Below are 17,352 nucleotides of genomic sequence, written 5' to 3'. Positions count from 1 at the left end.
TGGGCGCCGTGTGTCATAGCCCATTATGGCCACTTTGGGTTTGACTGGCACAGGAGGAAGCTGGGTTTGTGGAAAAGGCTACTGTGGAATTAAATCTTTCTCGGTCAGCTCGGAGCGCTCGTGCATTTTTAGCCAAAGCTGCAGATAGATGTAAAAAACTTTTGTTAGCGATTCGAGCAGAACAGCAAAGGGAGGGAAAAAACCGTTAGAGATATGCAAAGTTTGCTTTATCATCTTGTGGAGCGATAAATTCATTTGTTTAAAGAAAAAAGTGTCCGGTATGTTTGGACCTGGGTTGGAAGCCTTTCTCCCTCTCTGTGTTTTGCCACATTTTCTCTGGTGTTTTTCATTCCCGGTTAATTATTACACCACTTGGATGGTGTGCTTTCAGCCCATGCGTGTTTGCACTTTGGGTGGGTAATTGCAGAGTAATGATGGTCTACGTTTAGCAGCTATTTTAAAGAAAGGACACTGTTGGTGTGCATTGTGAGGAGTTCTAAATATATCTGAACCAGGAGGACAAAATATTTTGTTTAAGTCGGGACAGAAGCTGAGTAAGTGAGGCCAGGCCTCTTTCCAAAATGGGATTTTCAGAATTGTCTTAATTCCAGGGAAGCCGGTCCTGTTGCAGAGGGAAGTGCTGCCAGCAGCCATTCTCCTGCACTCTGCTCTATTGATCAGGCTCTGCGCTCCAAAAATGGAGATTCCTTAAAGTCGCTTGGAGTCTAATGACATTACTGTTTTAAAAGCTTTTCTGTGGAGGGCTGGTCTTGGCTTGCAGGCGTTTGGTACAGACATGGCAACTGGCCGGGTGGTCGCCTGATCATGTGTTTCCCTGAAAATGTGCACTTTGTGTGTGTTTGTCTACTCAAATAGGCTTTTGCTGAGCTGGTGAAGCAAGAAATATTAACGAAATCCACAGACAAGTAGTCATGCAGGGGTATGAGCTCAGCTAAGACTGGGCTGGTTGAAAGGTGGTAATAAGAGAGGGCGGGAGAGCTGCCCCCTGACCTGATAGGCGGCTGAACATGATACTGGGTCAGGGGGTATAATACTCAACTTTTAGGGAGTGGTTATAGACGGTGAGAGAGAAGAGCTGGGGGAGTGGCTTCATTGTGGGGCTGTTAGATGATATCAATTCATTCTTTGTTTCCTAAATGCCTCTTTTGCTGTGCGTCTCTGTTAACACTACATCTCAGGTTTTAGTTTTTGTCTGAGAAGCAGTTTGGGGACAAACCCAAGCAGACAAAGACCAGCAGGATTCCTCAAGTGCCTTGGGATTTTCCAAATTCCCACCTTATAGACTGAGACACGGAAAAGTGGAAGGGTGGGAGAGATGCAAAGGAGGTGGGCTAAATAAGAGCGGCGGGAACAGGAGACATGGGAAGAGGCAGGATAAATAAGTCTCACTCTTGCTAGAAGCAGGTGGTTGGAAGCATCAGTACAGATGAGCTTTGTGAGTCACAAGTGTTGATCAGACAAAGCCTGCAAATAGCTTTTAAAATAGGTTAGATGATGGATTTTCAGCAATACACGTCTACAGATGGACCTTTTTAGGTTTTTCTCCTTTCACTGGTGAGTATAATTTTGCCTAATTGCTACTCTTTTATGGCTATGCTATTTTGCTATTACTGCCCTTTTTCATGCATTGTTACCTGGCCTTTCCCGGCCAGGTGGCAGCGAACACGTCTTTGGGGCTTCTAGTGAGTAATATTGGTGCTTTCACCTCTGAATGACAGCTGGATTTGTAGATGCTGTTAATAGCCTGGCTGAATGTGCTGTGTCCATGTTAGTCTGTGAAGTGAAACTGTAGCTACTGTTTGGCTAATGGTAGCTCTGCTGCACTGTAACTGAAGTTATGCTGTTGACTGAAGGTCTCGGTGACCTTTTATGATTTTTGAAGAACATTCTTTTATTAAAATATATATTATGTGCAGCAAAGGGCGCAGAGTTACTTAAATGTCAAACGTTTCAAAAGTGCGTATCCTCTGAAGTTACTTCTGAACAACAGGATCTTTGCCCTCATGTAAAATTAAGAAGAAAGAGATTTGACTTGCTACATGAAACTTTGTGGATCTGCAGACGATGCAGCTGAAGTCAGTTTGGTTCCTGTTTGTTTTCACTTTGACTTGTTGGTATGAAGGATGCCGTTGTTCAGCGGGAGGTGTTTTGCACTCAGGAATCTTCTTCTGTCAGTGACGCTGGAACTCAACATATCAAGTTTGTGGGGTGTTTTTTGTTTTGTGTAACCACAGGCAGCCGTGGTGCCATCTATAAATGTCATCCCTCCAACACCTTTTGCACTCATGTAGCCACATGTCATCCCACTCCCACTTCTCTTCTTCACTGTGGGAATTCTCCAGTCACTGGGATTTTCCTGGCTAAGTTCAGATGGAACACGGCAGACCCCATCTGATCTGTGTCATCACACTTCCAGTTCTTCAGCAAACTGTAATCTGGACGTTTTCTGCATGCGGGTTTAATGTTACACAATCATGTATTTTCACAGAAACTGATTCTCACTGATGACCTCTGTGCCAAATCCGAGGACGTCGCTTGTCTGTTTTTTTAGAGTTAAATTGTGCAAGAAGTGCGCTGTCTGTGTTGACATCTTTAGGAAGATAGCTGGCTCTGACTAATGGCACTACAGCTTGTTCTATAACTGATAACTAGTGATTACTGCTGCAAAGGTTTCCACTCATTTTTAAGCAGATGAGCATTGTGTCTGTAACCTTCTCCATCTTTAACGTTTGCTTTCTTTTGTTGGTTTTTTTTGTGGCACGTTTCAAAAAGTGACAAAGCTCTTGTTTTCAGTGGCCATTTTACCACGATATTCAGCAGCTGCCTAATACACAGGTGCATTTCTATTTTATTTTTTCATCCATAATTACAGGCTTTCCATTTTGACTTTTAAATTTACATTTACATTTGTCAATTAAAAAAATCAAATATTTGCATGTAGGTTAAAAAAGTGTTCATACATGACATTAAAATTGTAATTAAACTTTAAACCAAGTGGTAAACACTGGGCACTAATGCAGCGATGCAGTGGAAAAGCTGGAATAAAGTGCGGATGTAAAAATCAAGATGTTTGTAAATCTCTTTGTTTACACGATGCATCGTGGTCGAACGGGAAAAACCCAAATCTGCTAATTACCTGTTAATGAAACCTAATTACAGCATGACAACAGTATTAACTGAATGTAAACACGCCTGATCAAGATTAAATGACAACACATTAGCGTTTGGATAGACTCCGGTCTGACTCCAGTCAGAAAAGCTTTTCTGACTGTAATGGCTTTGAGAGGAGACGTTATCAGCCTCAGGAGGCGTCACAGCTGGACGCTCACGCACTTCTTTGTTTGGCTGTTTCTGTGAGCCGCTGAGATAACGGTCACCTCCCCGAAGCATAGCTGGTCTCCTCCTCTGGACACAGGCACAGCCTTCACCCCCAGCCTCTGACTGACACACACACACACACACACACACACACACACACACAGACACACACACACACACACACACACACCAAGCGAACATGGCAGGAATGCAGGCTAGGTTAGGCTGCCATGGTCAGAATCAGAAAGGGTTTTATTGCCAAATGTTGAGCGGGTTTACAACATTGGGAAATTGCTGCGGTGCTTCAGTGCAAACATACTGTTATAAATTAAGCTTAAATAGACATGAAAATAAAAATGAGAATAAGAATTAAAAGTGCTAAGTAGATAGATATATACATGAGTGCAGGTGGTGATCAGTGCCAAACATGGAATGATGCAGTGAACACAGCGTAGGGTCATGTGTTAGTGGTGGGAACAGTCATACGGTTATTGTTCATGTGTCCAACAGCAGAGGGGAAGAAACTGTTCTTATGGCGAGAGGTTCTGGTGCGAATGGACCGGAGCCTCCTGCCTGAGGGGAGCAGGTCAAACAGACTGTGTCCAGGGTGAGAAGGGTCAGCTGAGATCCGGGCTAGAGCTGGGCGATAGAACGATAACGATATGTATCGCGATATAACTTTTACTCGATAGAGAAATTAAGCTATCGCGATAGACCTCGCCGCTCTTGTCCTCTTTTTTTTTTTTTTTTGTTTTTTTTTTTTTTTTTTTTTTTTTTTAAAAGGTCAGCCGATCCAAATTCAGTAGCGCAGAGCCGAACCAATCACAGCCGCAGCGTCACGTCGCGTGACTTGTTACATACAGCACAAGTGCCAAGCCACACGTGTGTTTGTTTGGGAAGCAGCCAGCGGGTAATGGAGCCAGCGGGTAATGGAGGAAATGAGTGTGCCGACTAGAAAAATCAACCGAGCGTGACCGAAGAGAAAACAGATGATGGTTCCAACGCCGGAGAGATTGTCGAACGGAAGAGCCAAAGAAGGTCCGTAGTGTGAAGGTATTTCGGCTATTTCAAGTCTGACAAAAAACAGAGTAGCGTGCACTGTAAATTGTGCCGAAAGCAAGTCTGGAACTACAATAAACTGGTGCATGCGTCACACTGTGCGCCACGTTATTGTTTCGGTGAAATGAATTTCTACAATACTGTTACTGTTAATTCTACTCTCTGCAGTGTTTAAATGCTTACATATACACACAGTTACTGTCCCTCCACACGTACGACTCGGTTCTGCTTCTATGCCCCAGCTTTGTTTACGTTTTCCCACCGAGGCTTCTAGACTTCTGATTGGCCAGCATTTCTGCACGGTTAGGAATCTAGCGCCACCTGCTGCTTTGGCATGTTCATAGCAGCGTTTTCCTTCATTTCTGCCTTTATGTGTGGACGGGATTATTTTTTAAAACGAAAACGGAAAATCTCCGTTTTCAAAAATACCCGTGTACGTGTGGACGTAGCCTCAGTCTCTGACTGGAAGCGCTAATTCGTCATTCGGCTTTTGTCAGACTAAAGTAACTGTTAAAACTGTTTGAAAAGCTCAGCTATACAACAAGGAGAGATCGAGAATTTCCTTTTAGTTCTCAGTTTATTTGATATTGACAAAAGTTAGTCAGTTTTGTCTGTTCTTCTGTAAAACAAACTAAGATTTATTTTTAGAATTAATATTTTGTTTCTAAGTGGAATTGACAATTTAGTCTGTTTCATTTGTTCTATTTTGAAACTTAAACGCTTTAGCGGCTGCCTTTTGTGTAGTTTGCAATATTTGCCTTTATCTATCTGAAAAAGTCTCATGTTCCTTAAGTACATCTACCCTGTTGAACTTATTATGGGAAATAAATATTTAAATAAAAACAAGCTGCTGATTATTTCACATTTTACTTGTGAGCAACGGCACATTTAAATCTTACAAATATAGTTATTTGGCTGATATCGTGATAGATATCGTTATCGCCTGAAATGAAAAAAACATATCGTGATATGAAAAAATCTCATATCGCCCAGCTCTAATCCGAGCTGCACGCCGCAGTGTCCTGGAGGTGTACAGGTCCTGCAGAGATGGGAGTCTGCAGCCAATCACCTTCTCAGCAGAGCGCACAACACGCTGCAGTCTCTGTTTGTCCCTGATAGTGGCTCCAGCGTACCACACGGTGATGGAGGAGGTGAGGATGGACTCGATGATTGCAGTGTAGAACTGCATCATCGTCCGTGTTGGCAGGTTGAATTTCTTCAGCTGCCTCAGGAAGTACATCCTCTGCTGGGCTTTCTTGATGACGGAGGTGATGGTGGGCTCCCACTTCAGGTCCTGGGTGATGGTGGTACCCAGGAAGCGGAATGAGTCCACAGAGGTGATGGGGGGTGTCAGTCAGGATGATGGGGGGGAGTGGAGCTGTGTGCTTCCTGAAGTCCACAATAATCTCCACTGGTGTGTGATTGAGCAACGTCCCTTTAGTGTGTTTCAGCTGAGTGGCTGTGCTGCCCTTCCATCGAAGCACTTGTTTGTTGTTTTAGTTTGTGTTTGGTGGTTATCCTGGGTGGGGGTACGCTTCAGGGTTTGGTGGGAAACTGTACCCCGCTCTGCTGCCTACCCTTGAGTTTGCGTTTAAAGTTGCCTCGAGCCCGGTACACCACTGAAGACCAGACAGGTAAAGTTTTGTTGTTCTTTCTTTTTTAGTATTTTAGGCTGGGAGTTGCACATAGTAAACCAGTGGCACCAAACTTCCCATATGGAGAGAAGAAAAAAAAAATATAGATAGATAGATATAGAAAAAAAACACCCAGCACGCCCCCTGCGGGCGGTTTATCCTTCAAGCTCGGGTCCTCTACCAGAGGCCTGGGAGCTTGAGGGTCCTGCGCAGTATCTTAGCTGTTCCCAGGACTGCGCTCTTCTGGACAGAGATCTCCGATGTTGTTCCCGGGATCTGCTGGAGCCACTCACCTATCTTGGGAGTCACCGCACCTAGTGCTCCGATTACCACGGGGACCACCGTTACCTTCACCCTCCACATCCTCTCGAGCTCTTCTCTGAGCCCTTGGTATTTCTCCAGCTTCTCGTGTTCCTTCTTCCTGATATTGCTGTCATTCGGAACCGCTACATCGATCACTACGGCCGTCTTCTTCTGTTTGTCTACCACCACTATGTCCGGTTGGTTAGCCACCACCATTTTGTCCGTCTGTATCTGGAAGTCCCACAGGATCTTAGCTCGGTCATTCTCCACCACCCTTGGGGGCATCTCCCATTTTGACCTCGGGACTTCCAGGTTATACTCGGCACAGATGTTCCTGTACACTATGCCGGCCACTTGGTTATGGCGTTCCATGTATGCCTTGCCTGCTAGCATCTTGCACCCTGCTGTTATGTGCTGGATTGTCTCTGGGGCATCTTTACACAGCCTGCACCTGGGGTCTTGCCTGGTGTGATAGACCCCAGCCTCTATGGATCTTGTGCTCAGAGCTTGTTCTTGTGCTGCCATGATTAGTGCCTCTGTGCTGTCTTTCAGTCCAGCTTTGTCCAGCCACTGGTAGGATTTCTGGATATCAGCCACCTCCTCTATCTGCCGGTGGTACATACCGTGCAGGGGCCTGTCCTTCCATGATGGTTCCTCGTCTCCCTCCTCTTTCTTGGGTTTCTGCTGCCTGAGGTATTCACTGAGCACTCGGTCAGTTGGGGCCATCGAGATATATATATATATATATATATATATATATATATATATATATATATATATATCTCGATGGCCCCAACAAAGCTGGACAAAGCTATCGATCGATAGATAGATATATAATTTTATAAAGTTTGTATCTGTCTTGTGTGAAACTTGTATGAAAAGCATACAAGGGTGAAAACAGATATAAGATCCCTTGAAAAATTATATAATGAAACTTGTATGTTTTGGATACTTACTAAAAAAATATATGAAAGTGGCCACTTTCATGAGTAAATCATGTATGTTTTTACTATTTCTTTTCCATATGGGTTGGCAAGAGGTTTGAGACCATTCATTAATTATGGTCTGTAGCTGAGGCAGGTAGGTCGTTTTTAAGTTGGCATAGTGTGTACACTGTGTGCGCATCTAATGTCAGTGTTGATGGATGCTAATGACATCCTCATGAGGTGAGTGTTTTATGCTGTGACCTTTAGTGTTGTGGGGAATATGGCTACTTTTGTTGGATCACTTGTGAGTGTTGTTGGCCAGGTGATGGCAATAACACTGAGGGGTGCTGAGCCACCCTTGACGTGGTCGTCGTGTGGCCATAGCTCTCCATTTGTGGGTGGTCACTAGTATGTTTTCTTTACTGAACCTTGTGGATTAAAGTAAGTTGTTGTGGTATAGGGCCACTCGTATGTGACCATTTGTGTGGTGGAGAGAACAGATCACTTGGTTGTGATTATTTGTTGCTACTTTTGGTTTTGTGTTGTAGCAGGTCAGGTCATCATTTTGGGTTTGACTGTTGTGTGGCAACTTCAAATCCTCATGCAGGGGCATCCATGCTTAAAGATGCCAACTATAATGTGAACACTGTGCTTCTGGTAGCTTTTACTTTTATTTCAGGTTTGTGGGTCAAGGACCTGAAGGCTTCAGAGGGGCTTGTAATAAATTTAGGGGTCCTAGAGGAACCCTTTTGAGGGAGGAGGTGTTACATCTCTGCAGCCCCTAATCTCCTCAATGTTTTCAGCTGGTGCTAATTGGCCACACCTAGTCAGGTGTGGATAAAAGCATACCTGATGCAAGCTCCCAGGGAGCTCACTTGTCTTTGCCTTGGTGACAGCAGCCATTTTAGCCAACCTGGTTTTCCATTCTAAGATAAAACCCATACTCTGATATTCGTCTCATTTTTTTATGTTGCGGCTTTGAGCCGCGTCGTAACAGTGTGTTTGTGAGACCTCACTCTAGCTGTGTGAATCATCTTTGGCCTCGGTGTGGTGAGCACTGGTGCTCTCCTCCACTCTTTCCATGGTTGGATCTTACTGGTGTGAAGATGCGTTCCTGTGCTGGGAGGGAACGAATCCTAAAAAGAATTCATAGTGACGACATATTTTGTTCCTAGCAGAAGAAATTAGTCTCTTATTAAAATAAATCTTGAAGGAAAACCTACAGCGTCGTTCTCTCACGAGCTATGAACCGTCTGCTTGTCATCCTTTCAGTCTAGACTCTTCTGAGTCATTGTCCTAATTATGTGGAGATTTGAACGGAAAGAATTTTATTTTTACCCTCTAGAAATGAGACTCGGTTGGCTTTCCAGCTGAAATATAAGATGCATGTCCCGTACTCACATTTTCTCACCAAACCAGCATTTTAAAATAACGGTGATTGACTGTAATTTTTACTCAGGCTGCACAAAACTGGGGGGGTTATTTGCACCAAAGCTTTGCACTTGTTCCTTTTTTAAAATTTTAAAATTGCATAAAAAGAAGAGGTTGGTCACAGGATTTGCAGTGAAATGAGGGTCAGAGTTGGGAACAGGCTGAAAATCCAAATCAAACGCAAAGAAGTTGGAGAATGATGCCGGTGGATTAGCATAGCTAATCTGGATGACAACACCCGGTAATGCTCGTTGAAGAAGGGATGAAAGGAGGTTGTTGTAATCGCATAGAGTATCTAATATCTCTGATGTCTTGGAATAATTGTTTACACGAGATATGAGCTGGGCGATGTGGACTAACAAATCACATTTTGGCATTTTAAGGCTCGACGATTCATTTCAGCCGGTTACGTAAAGTGGTCTCAAACTTCAGTTCTAAGACTTTTAGGCCTCTTTGGTGAATTCAGACGTTTTCCCTGGTTTATAAATACAGTGAGTTGTACTGTGTGCTGTAAATTGTACATTTTGAAAGCGTTTGCACAGCTGTGCTGTAGCTTCACGTCCGACCTGATCGGGTATAGCTGCTGATGTTGTGGTTGTATGTTCAATATTTGTTAGGTCATACATATTAAAATATGACATGCTTTTTTTTTTTTTTTTACTTAGACCTAGCTAATACTGGGTTGGCCCTCCTTTGCCTCTTAATTCTTCACAGTACAGAAGAGTATCCTGTTGTTCACAGCTGGACTGTCGTTTAACAAATGCAGCTGCGTGGCATCACTAAATTTGCAGCCAGCTAAGAATAAACTTGCTTGAGAATAAACTTGATTCCACTGCTGTCGAGTTCTTATTTTCTGAGGTGCGACTGCAGGAGGAAGACTGGGCTGAATGGAAAATGTCACTGACGCATCTGTTGCTACACAGCAAACGGCTCACCGACTGCACATAGTCTGGAGCAAGTGCCGAGTGTGGGCTCGCTGTCAAACTGTTGGATTGCAGCTTAAAATTCGAATGAACTGACTGTGGTATGTTCATTAATTTATAGGTTTACAATATCATTTACTGCAGATGCTTGAGCCTGAGGTGGTACGGACATGTGATTCGAAGCGATGAGAACTCTGTAGCAAAAACGGCTATGAGGATCGACCCAGAAGGACGCCGGCCTCGAGGCAGACTGAAGAATAGAATAGAATAGAATAGAATTCAACTTTATTGTCATTGCACATGCACAGGTACAGGGCAACGAAATGCAGTTTGCATCCATCCAGAAGTGCTTTAGTGATATAGATATATTACAATATATATTAGCAATAATATAGATATGTGAGTATATTACAGAAATGGGTCTATTATGGTATGTTATAATGTACACGGTATGAAGTATGTTGTGAATATTCTATAACTATAAGTATGTACAGGCTGTAGTGAGTACAAGCTATGTACAGGATATGAACAGGATATAAATATGAAAAACTATACAGAATATGAAATAAATAACTTTACAGAATCTGGGATATACAGTTATACAGAAATGGGAACTATGCAAGTTGTAAACAGTTGTAGGATTAAAGATTATCGAATGTACAGAATGATTATTTACACAGAGCTATACAGTAGTGCAGTTAAGATAAGTGAGGGTGTAGATAGTTTCTACAGAGGCTATATAAAGTGCTGGTGGTTGTGAATGGTGGTTCAGTCCATGTTATTATTGTGTTTGAGGGTACAGTTGTCCATTGTGGGTGTGTGTGTGTATGTTCAGTCCATGAGTTTAACGTGGGTCAGATGTCAGGAGGCAGAGTTCAGGAGTCTGACAGCTGTGGGGAAGAAGCTGTTCCGGTACCTGGTGGTCTTAGTCCGGAGGCTCCTGTGGCGCCTCCCAGAGGGCAGGAGGGTGAAGAGTCCATGTGATGGGTGACTGGGGTCTTTGATGATTTTCCCAGCCCTTTTCAGACACCGCTTCCTGTAGATGTCTTTTATGGCAGGAAGTGGTGCTCCGGCAATGCGCTGGGCAGTTTTCACGACCCTCTGCAACGCCTTCCGGTCCGAGGCAGAGCAGTTCCCGTACCAGACTGTTATACAGTTGGTCAGGATGCTCTCGATGGTGCAGCGATAGAAGTTCACCAGGATGTCTGAGGACAGGTGGTTCTTCCTCAGAGTCCTCAAGAAGAAGAGGCGCTGGTGAGCCTTCTTGACCAGCTTGGAGCAGTTGGTCGTCCAGGTGAGATCCTCGGAGATGTGGACTCCCAGGAACTTGAAGCTGCTCACACGCTCCACAGCCGTCCCCTTAATGTGGATGGGTGGATGTGGGTCAGCATTCCTCCTGTAGTCCACGATGAGCTCCTTGGTCTTCTCGGTGTTAAGCAGCAGGTTGTTTCTGTCGCACCACTCAGCCAGACGATCCACCTCCTCCCTGTAGGCGGCCTCATCGTTGTCACTGATGAGGCCAATCACCGTGGTGTCATCTGCAAACTTAATGATGGTGTTGGAACCATCAGCAGGTCTGCAGTCGTGGGTGAAGAGGGAGTAGAGGAAAGGGCTCATCACACAGCCTTGTGGTACACCGGTGTTCATTGTGATGGTAGATGAGCAGCGGTTATCCAGCCGGACATGTTGGGGGCGGTTGGTCAGGAAGTCCAGTAACCATTTGCAGATGAGGGAACTGATGCCCAGGTCTGTCAGTTTCCTGATGAGTTGTGAGGGGTGGATTGTATTGAATGCTGAACTGAAGTCTATAAACAGCATTCTGGCGTAGGTGTTGTTGTTGTCCAGGTGTGAGAGGACAGAGTGCATTGCGATGGAGACTGCATCCTCTGTGCTCCTGTTCCGGCGGTATGCGAATTGGTGGGGGTCCAGGGTGGGGGGGAGACAGGATTTGAAGTGTGCTAGGACCAGTCGCTCTAAGCACTTAGTGATGATGGGGGTGAGTGCTACTGGGCGGTAATCATTGAGGCAAGATGGGTTGGAGGTTTTGGGTATCGGGACGATGGAGGTGGATTTGAAGCAGGCCGGTACCACAGCGTGGGCCAAGGACAGATTGAATATGTCTGTGAGCACTCCTGCAAGCTCCCCAGAACACGCTCTGAGAACACGACCGGGGATGCCATCAGGACCTGCAGCCTTGTGGACATTGATCCTGCTCAGCACCGCTCCTACATCGGTGGGGGAGAGAGTCAGAGGTTGGTGGTCTGGCGTCATGTCTGCTTTGGTTGTGGTTGTGGGGTTCCCTCGCTCAAAACGAGCATAAAAGTTGTTGAGCTCGTTGAGGAAGGAGACATCAGAGGATGCGGGGGAGGGTTTGGTGGTCCTGTAGTCTGTGATGGTCTGGAGTCCTTGCCACATGCGTCGGGGGTTGGAGTTGGAGAAGTGTTCTTCTACCTTCTTTTTGTAATGGTGTTTGGCTTTTTTGATGCCCTTCTTTAGATTAGCCCTGGCTGTGCTGTAGGCGTGTGCATCTCCTGACCTAAAGGCGGTGTTGCGGGCCTTCAGGAGGAGACGAACATCCCGGTTCATCCAAGGCTTCTGGTTGGGGTACATGGTGATCCGTTTCTGGGTGGTGACACTGTCTGTGGTTTTGGAGATGTAATCCAGTACAGATGAGGCGTACTGGTCCAGGTCTGTGTGGGTGAACATATTCCAGTCTTTGTTTTTAAATCTGTCCTGGAGCACTGCGTCTGTCCCCTCTGGCCACACTTTAATTGTCCTCACAGCAGGTTTCACACGTTGGATGAGTGGTGAATACCGAGGTGTGAGGAACAGGGAGAGATGGTCCGATTGTCCAATGTGGGGGAGGGGTGTGGCTTTGTAGGCTCCAGCCAGGTTGGAATACACATGGTCTAAAGTCTTGTCTCCTCTGGTGTGGCAGGAGACATGTTGGTGGAATCTGGGGAGGACTGTCTTTAAGTTGGTGTGGTTGAAGTCGCCAGCAACAATAAAAGCAGCCTCGGGGTGTTTATTCTGGTGTTTGTTAATGGCTGCAGAAAGTTCTTTCATGGCCAACCTAGCATTAGCGTCGGGGGGTATATACACGGCAGTGAGTATGATCGAAGTGAATTCTCTGGGGAGATAATAAGGTCTGCATTTGACCATTAAAAACTCCGTATTAGGTGAGCAGTGACTCTCAGTAGTAGTGGAGTTCATGCACCAAGCATTGTTAATATAAATGCACAAACCTCCACCTCTGGTCTTGCCGGAGTCATCTGCTAGCCTGTCGGCTCGGTGTGTGTGGCGTCCTGCTAACTCGATAGCATTGTCCGGGCAGCTGTTGTTCAGCCATGTTTCGGTGAAAAACATGACATTTGAGTCCATAATCCGTCTGTTGTTAGTGATGGAGAGCCGTATCTCATCCATTTTGTTTGCCAGAGAACGGCCATTGGCGAGAAAAATACTGGGTAAAGGCAGCCGGTGTGGTGTTAGCTTTAGCTTAGCCAAACGGTGGATGGACAAAATCAAGGAAGACATTAAGACCGTCAACGCATCGCCTGAGGACGCTTCGGACAGAACCAAATGTAGAACCAAACCTTTGCCGAAGAGCGGACCCTGCACCAGCGGGAACAACGCCAGGATGAAGAAGAGTCTCATTTACCCCCTGGAGACAAATTAATAATGTATGCTTATGCACATGCTGAGGGAAGATGCAGACGTGGACGGTTGGAGAGGACTGAATGAGCGGTCGCTCCCTCGTACTCACCTGTGACGCATGTGCAGCTGGTTCGTAGTAACATAAAGCTCATACATGCACGTCACCAAATCCATAAATGGCACGCAGATGTCCGCACGACCCTTGCACTCACTGTGTGGCCACGAACTTTACGTGTCTCTGACCCTAGCGGACCTGTGAAAGGCTTTGGTTTCGCGTGCTGAGTGTTGAAGTCACGCAAATCAGGAAGCCAAAGCAGCTCAAATGCCAGTTAATGTGCAAAGCAGCAAAACCATCTGAACTGACGTGTAAAGAAGAGATTGAAGCATTTGTTTAGTAAAAGTATGTTGGTTTTTTTACTTGATCTCATCTTGGTGCACGTTTTGAATTCCTAAACGGGGATGGTAATCCAATAATTTGGGTCTAATTTGGCCTCTTGATACTTGTTTCTGTAGCGATCCCATGTCTGATGGGAGCCCACCTCGAGGACCTTCCAGGTGTAACCTGTTTGTTTCCTTTTCACCTGCTACTTTTCTACAGTGCTCCTCTCTAAGCAGCTTCCAGGACCAAGTAAAGGTCCAGCTTAACTTTGTCTTGTTTTACAGAGAGAGCCATAGAAAAAGGTTTGCTGGCCAAACAAGTGGTCTGCATAAAGACTGGTCTTGCTTGTCTCTCAGTGCGGACGATTGGGTCCATTAATGTCCAGGAACCGGAGAGGCAGAGCGGCTATAGTGCTGCAGCCATTCAGCGTGAGCCAAGCAGCCAACCAGAGCCTCCTGCTGTTTCTGCAGCCACGGCCTCCGCTGTGTTTTTGGCTGTGATGTCATCTCAAAACAATTCCTTCCGCTCTTCTCTTACAAACCTTGATATCTGCTGCGAGACCCTCCGCTCGTACCCAAACATGCTTCCTGTATCTTACAGTCTATAAGAATCCTGCATCAAAACATTTAGTCTGGAGTTAATACCTCCCTCTATTAAATTACTCTCCCTGGCACAATGTATACAAAGGCTGTTTTGTATTCTAAGAATACCACTCGGAGTCATTAGGGCTGATTTTTGTGAGTTGGGAGGGGGCGAGGCTGAATAGGAATTGGTAATGGAGCAAAAGGAGAGCTGACAACAGTAAACCAGCCTCCATCTCCTCGCCGTCACCTGTCTGGCTCCGGTTGTGTTATTTGTCAGGTGAGCAGCAGGAAAGTCATTTGTCTAACAGCCTAAGCGTGCCTTTGTGTCTCCGAGGCTACGTGAAGATGAAGGTCATGACTGCAATGCATTGTAGAGTCAGGTGTCATTAAGTAAGCAGTGGAGTGTGTGTGTGTGTGTGTGTGTGTCTCCTTTGTCCCCTCTCCCTAACATGCAGACTTGAGAGCTTGAAAGCTCCGTTCTGCTTTAAAACTGAATTTGTTTGATATTTGGGCAGAGAGAGAGAGAGAGAGAGAGATTTTTTTAACCTTATTTTTGTTTCTAAAAAAAATGAGAGCCACATATGAGGATATTCGTAAGTGGATATCAGGCCCTTATAGAGCAAAATTAAGTATTTTGGTCTAAATAACACAAAATGGGATGTCCATATAGGTGGACGCAGGTCCTAGGAGGTTAAGGAGCATGAATGAATGTCACTCTGCACTGCTGTCTTGCAGTCCTTCTTTAGTTCGACACAGTTTCATTTCCAAAACACTGTAATCTGACGCGCATTTGGGAAAATCAGATTTCTGTACTCTTGCCACTTTTTCAGTCTAACAGAGTCAGATGGGGCTGCGGTGGAAGGCGTTCACACCGAGAACCATAAAGATGTCAGAAGGTTCCTCTTAGAATGCAGGTCAAAGATAAAGCTGACCTCAGAGGAAGGATGAGGAAGAAATCCACACACACACACACACACACACAGAGAATGTTGGTAGGGGGTTGTAGTGGCCAGACAGGCCCAGGGGCAAAGGCTGGTCCCCTGATGAGTGTCTTTCAGTGCGTCCAGGCTGGGTGGGAATAAGATCTGACGGGTGTGAAATGGACCTCTCTCTCCCTGTGACCCGGGCGCCTGATCGGCCCGGCCTGCTAACACTGTTGCATTGTCCTTCAGATTCTCAGAGAGCCTCTATATCAAAAGTGTCATAATGACAAAGATGGGAATGTATGAATGCCTGAGGAAGTCTTGCAGTGGTGTTGATAGCATTCAGTTAATGTCCCTGATTTGTAATGATGTGAAAGGCATCAGAGATTTTAAATGGACCTCTTAGCTAACACCTTATACTATTCAAAAGCCACTGGTGGGGAAAATGGCTTGGCCACTATTTTATGTCTTTATCAGCTGTTTCAAATCAAAATCAAATCACTTTTTATTGTCACATCACATGTGCAGGCACACTGGCACAGCACATGCGAGTGAAATTCTTGTGTGCGAGCCCCACAAGCAACAGAGATGTGCAAAATACAACAACACAAACGAGCAAAATACAAGAATGGCCAACCTGAAACTAATAAATATATGTACAATATATAATAGTGTATGCTGTATGTTTTGTTGTTTGTTTGTTTTTTAAAGAGGTTTTTTGGGTTTTTTTCCCACCCAGCAAAGTGGAAAGTCCTTGAAATACCGACTGAACCCATCTGTGCTTAACCGAGTCTCGTCTGAGATGATCACATCCATTTTGTTTGCTGGGAGTGAACAGATGGGCAGCATTGGCAGATAAATGTCACACTAAATGCAAATATAGCGCCTTGTTTTTGTGGTTGTGGCTGTTCTGACCATTCGTGCTCTGCCCCTCTGCTTTAACAGAACACACCGTCTCATTGGTGGATGATGACGACAGTGTTTCTCTTGGTTGTGTTTTTGTTTATTTTCTGCTCCAGGAAGCAGTGCGATCTGCACATGGATGTTCATGGATGGCAGTTTTCTATTTAGAGGACTTTCATCAATCTGCCTCTTCTGCTGTTTCCAGATATTTCAGTTTATGTAAGATTCTGCTTTTGGTTTTCAGACTCAGTTCAAAACACTGAGAGACTGGTCGCCTTATCGGCATGTTCGGGTGAATGATTGGAGCACTTTCAGGTATATGGAGTGAATACATGCTGTTTGATTGGGAAAGTGAGAGTTTCACGAGGCTGTTATGATTTGACTAGAATTAAACAACTTTTAAAAACATGTTGGAGAACGTATGCTTCAATGTGTGTTTGGGTCGTCTGTCAACGTGATCAATAAGGATACAGTTGTTGTTCTTTTGAACCTAAAAGCACCAACTTGACCAAACTGTCGATGACGGTGTTGTCAGTCTGCCTCTATCTGGCATCACATTGGATCCTGTAGTAGTGTCTGGCATGCTGAGCCCATATACCGGGGTTGGGGAACCCCAGGCCTCGATGGCCAGTGTCCTCCAGGTTTTAGACCCATCCTTGATCCAACACAGCTGATTCAAATGGGTAAATTAGCTCCTTGACATGTCTTCAAGTTCTCCAGAGGCCTGGTAATGAACTAAACATCTGATTCAGGTGTGTTGACCCAGAGTGAGATCTAAAACCTGCAGGACACCGGCCCTCGAGGCCTGGAGTTGGACACCCCTGCCATATACAGTCAGAGCATTATCATTCCCAACGCGTAACATACTGATGATTTGCCCCGCCCCTGGGCGTCACATGCTAATGCGAAAGGTGCTATTCCAAGTCCTTATGAAACGCTCTGGGTTGTCAGTTGAATCCAACAGAAAGCCGCTCGTGGCGCTAAGGCACGCTCAAGCAGAGACTCCAGCTGTCCATTCGCTTAAGCTTAACGCTACTACATCGTGTTTTCCAAAGTGATTCAGGATCAGGACGTGAACAGATTTAACATACATGACGATTTGTTAGGTTGATTTTCATGTCACATGTAAAACACATGTATAGGTTCATTCTGACCCGTCTCACGCCTCAGAACGCGTAACGTGCCGACAATTTGTCTCAGTCGTCGTTATGTTAGGTGATGGGATGACGTGTTGTATACGTTACAGGTGACTCGACTGATCATCTTGCCTGATCCTTTCTGCCCAGCAAAGATC

General features: G+C 45.2%; 1 protein-coding gene across 6 annotated transcripts in view; it reads left to right on the top strand.

Annotated features, from left to right (window-relative positions):
* The window catches only part of LOC113027154 (solute carrier family 45 member 3), a 48,397-nt gene that overhangs the window by 8,374 nt on the left and 22,671 nt on the right, over positions 1–17,352 (top strand). The window lies entirely within an intron of this gene.

Source organism: Astatotilapia calliptera, chromosome 7 (assembly GCF_900246225.1).
Source record: "Astatotilapia calliptera chromosome 7, fAstCal1.2, whole genome shotgun sequence".
Classification (NCBI taxonomy): Eukaryota; Metazoa; Chordata; class Actinopteri; order Cichliformes; family Cichlidae; genus Astatotilapia; species Astatotilapia calliptera.
This window is presented reverse-complemented; position numbering and strand designations above follow the sequence as displayed.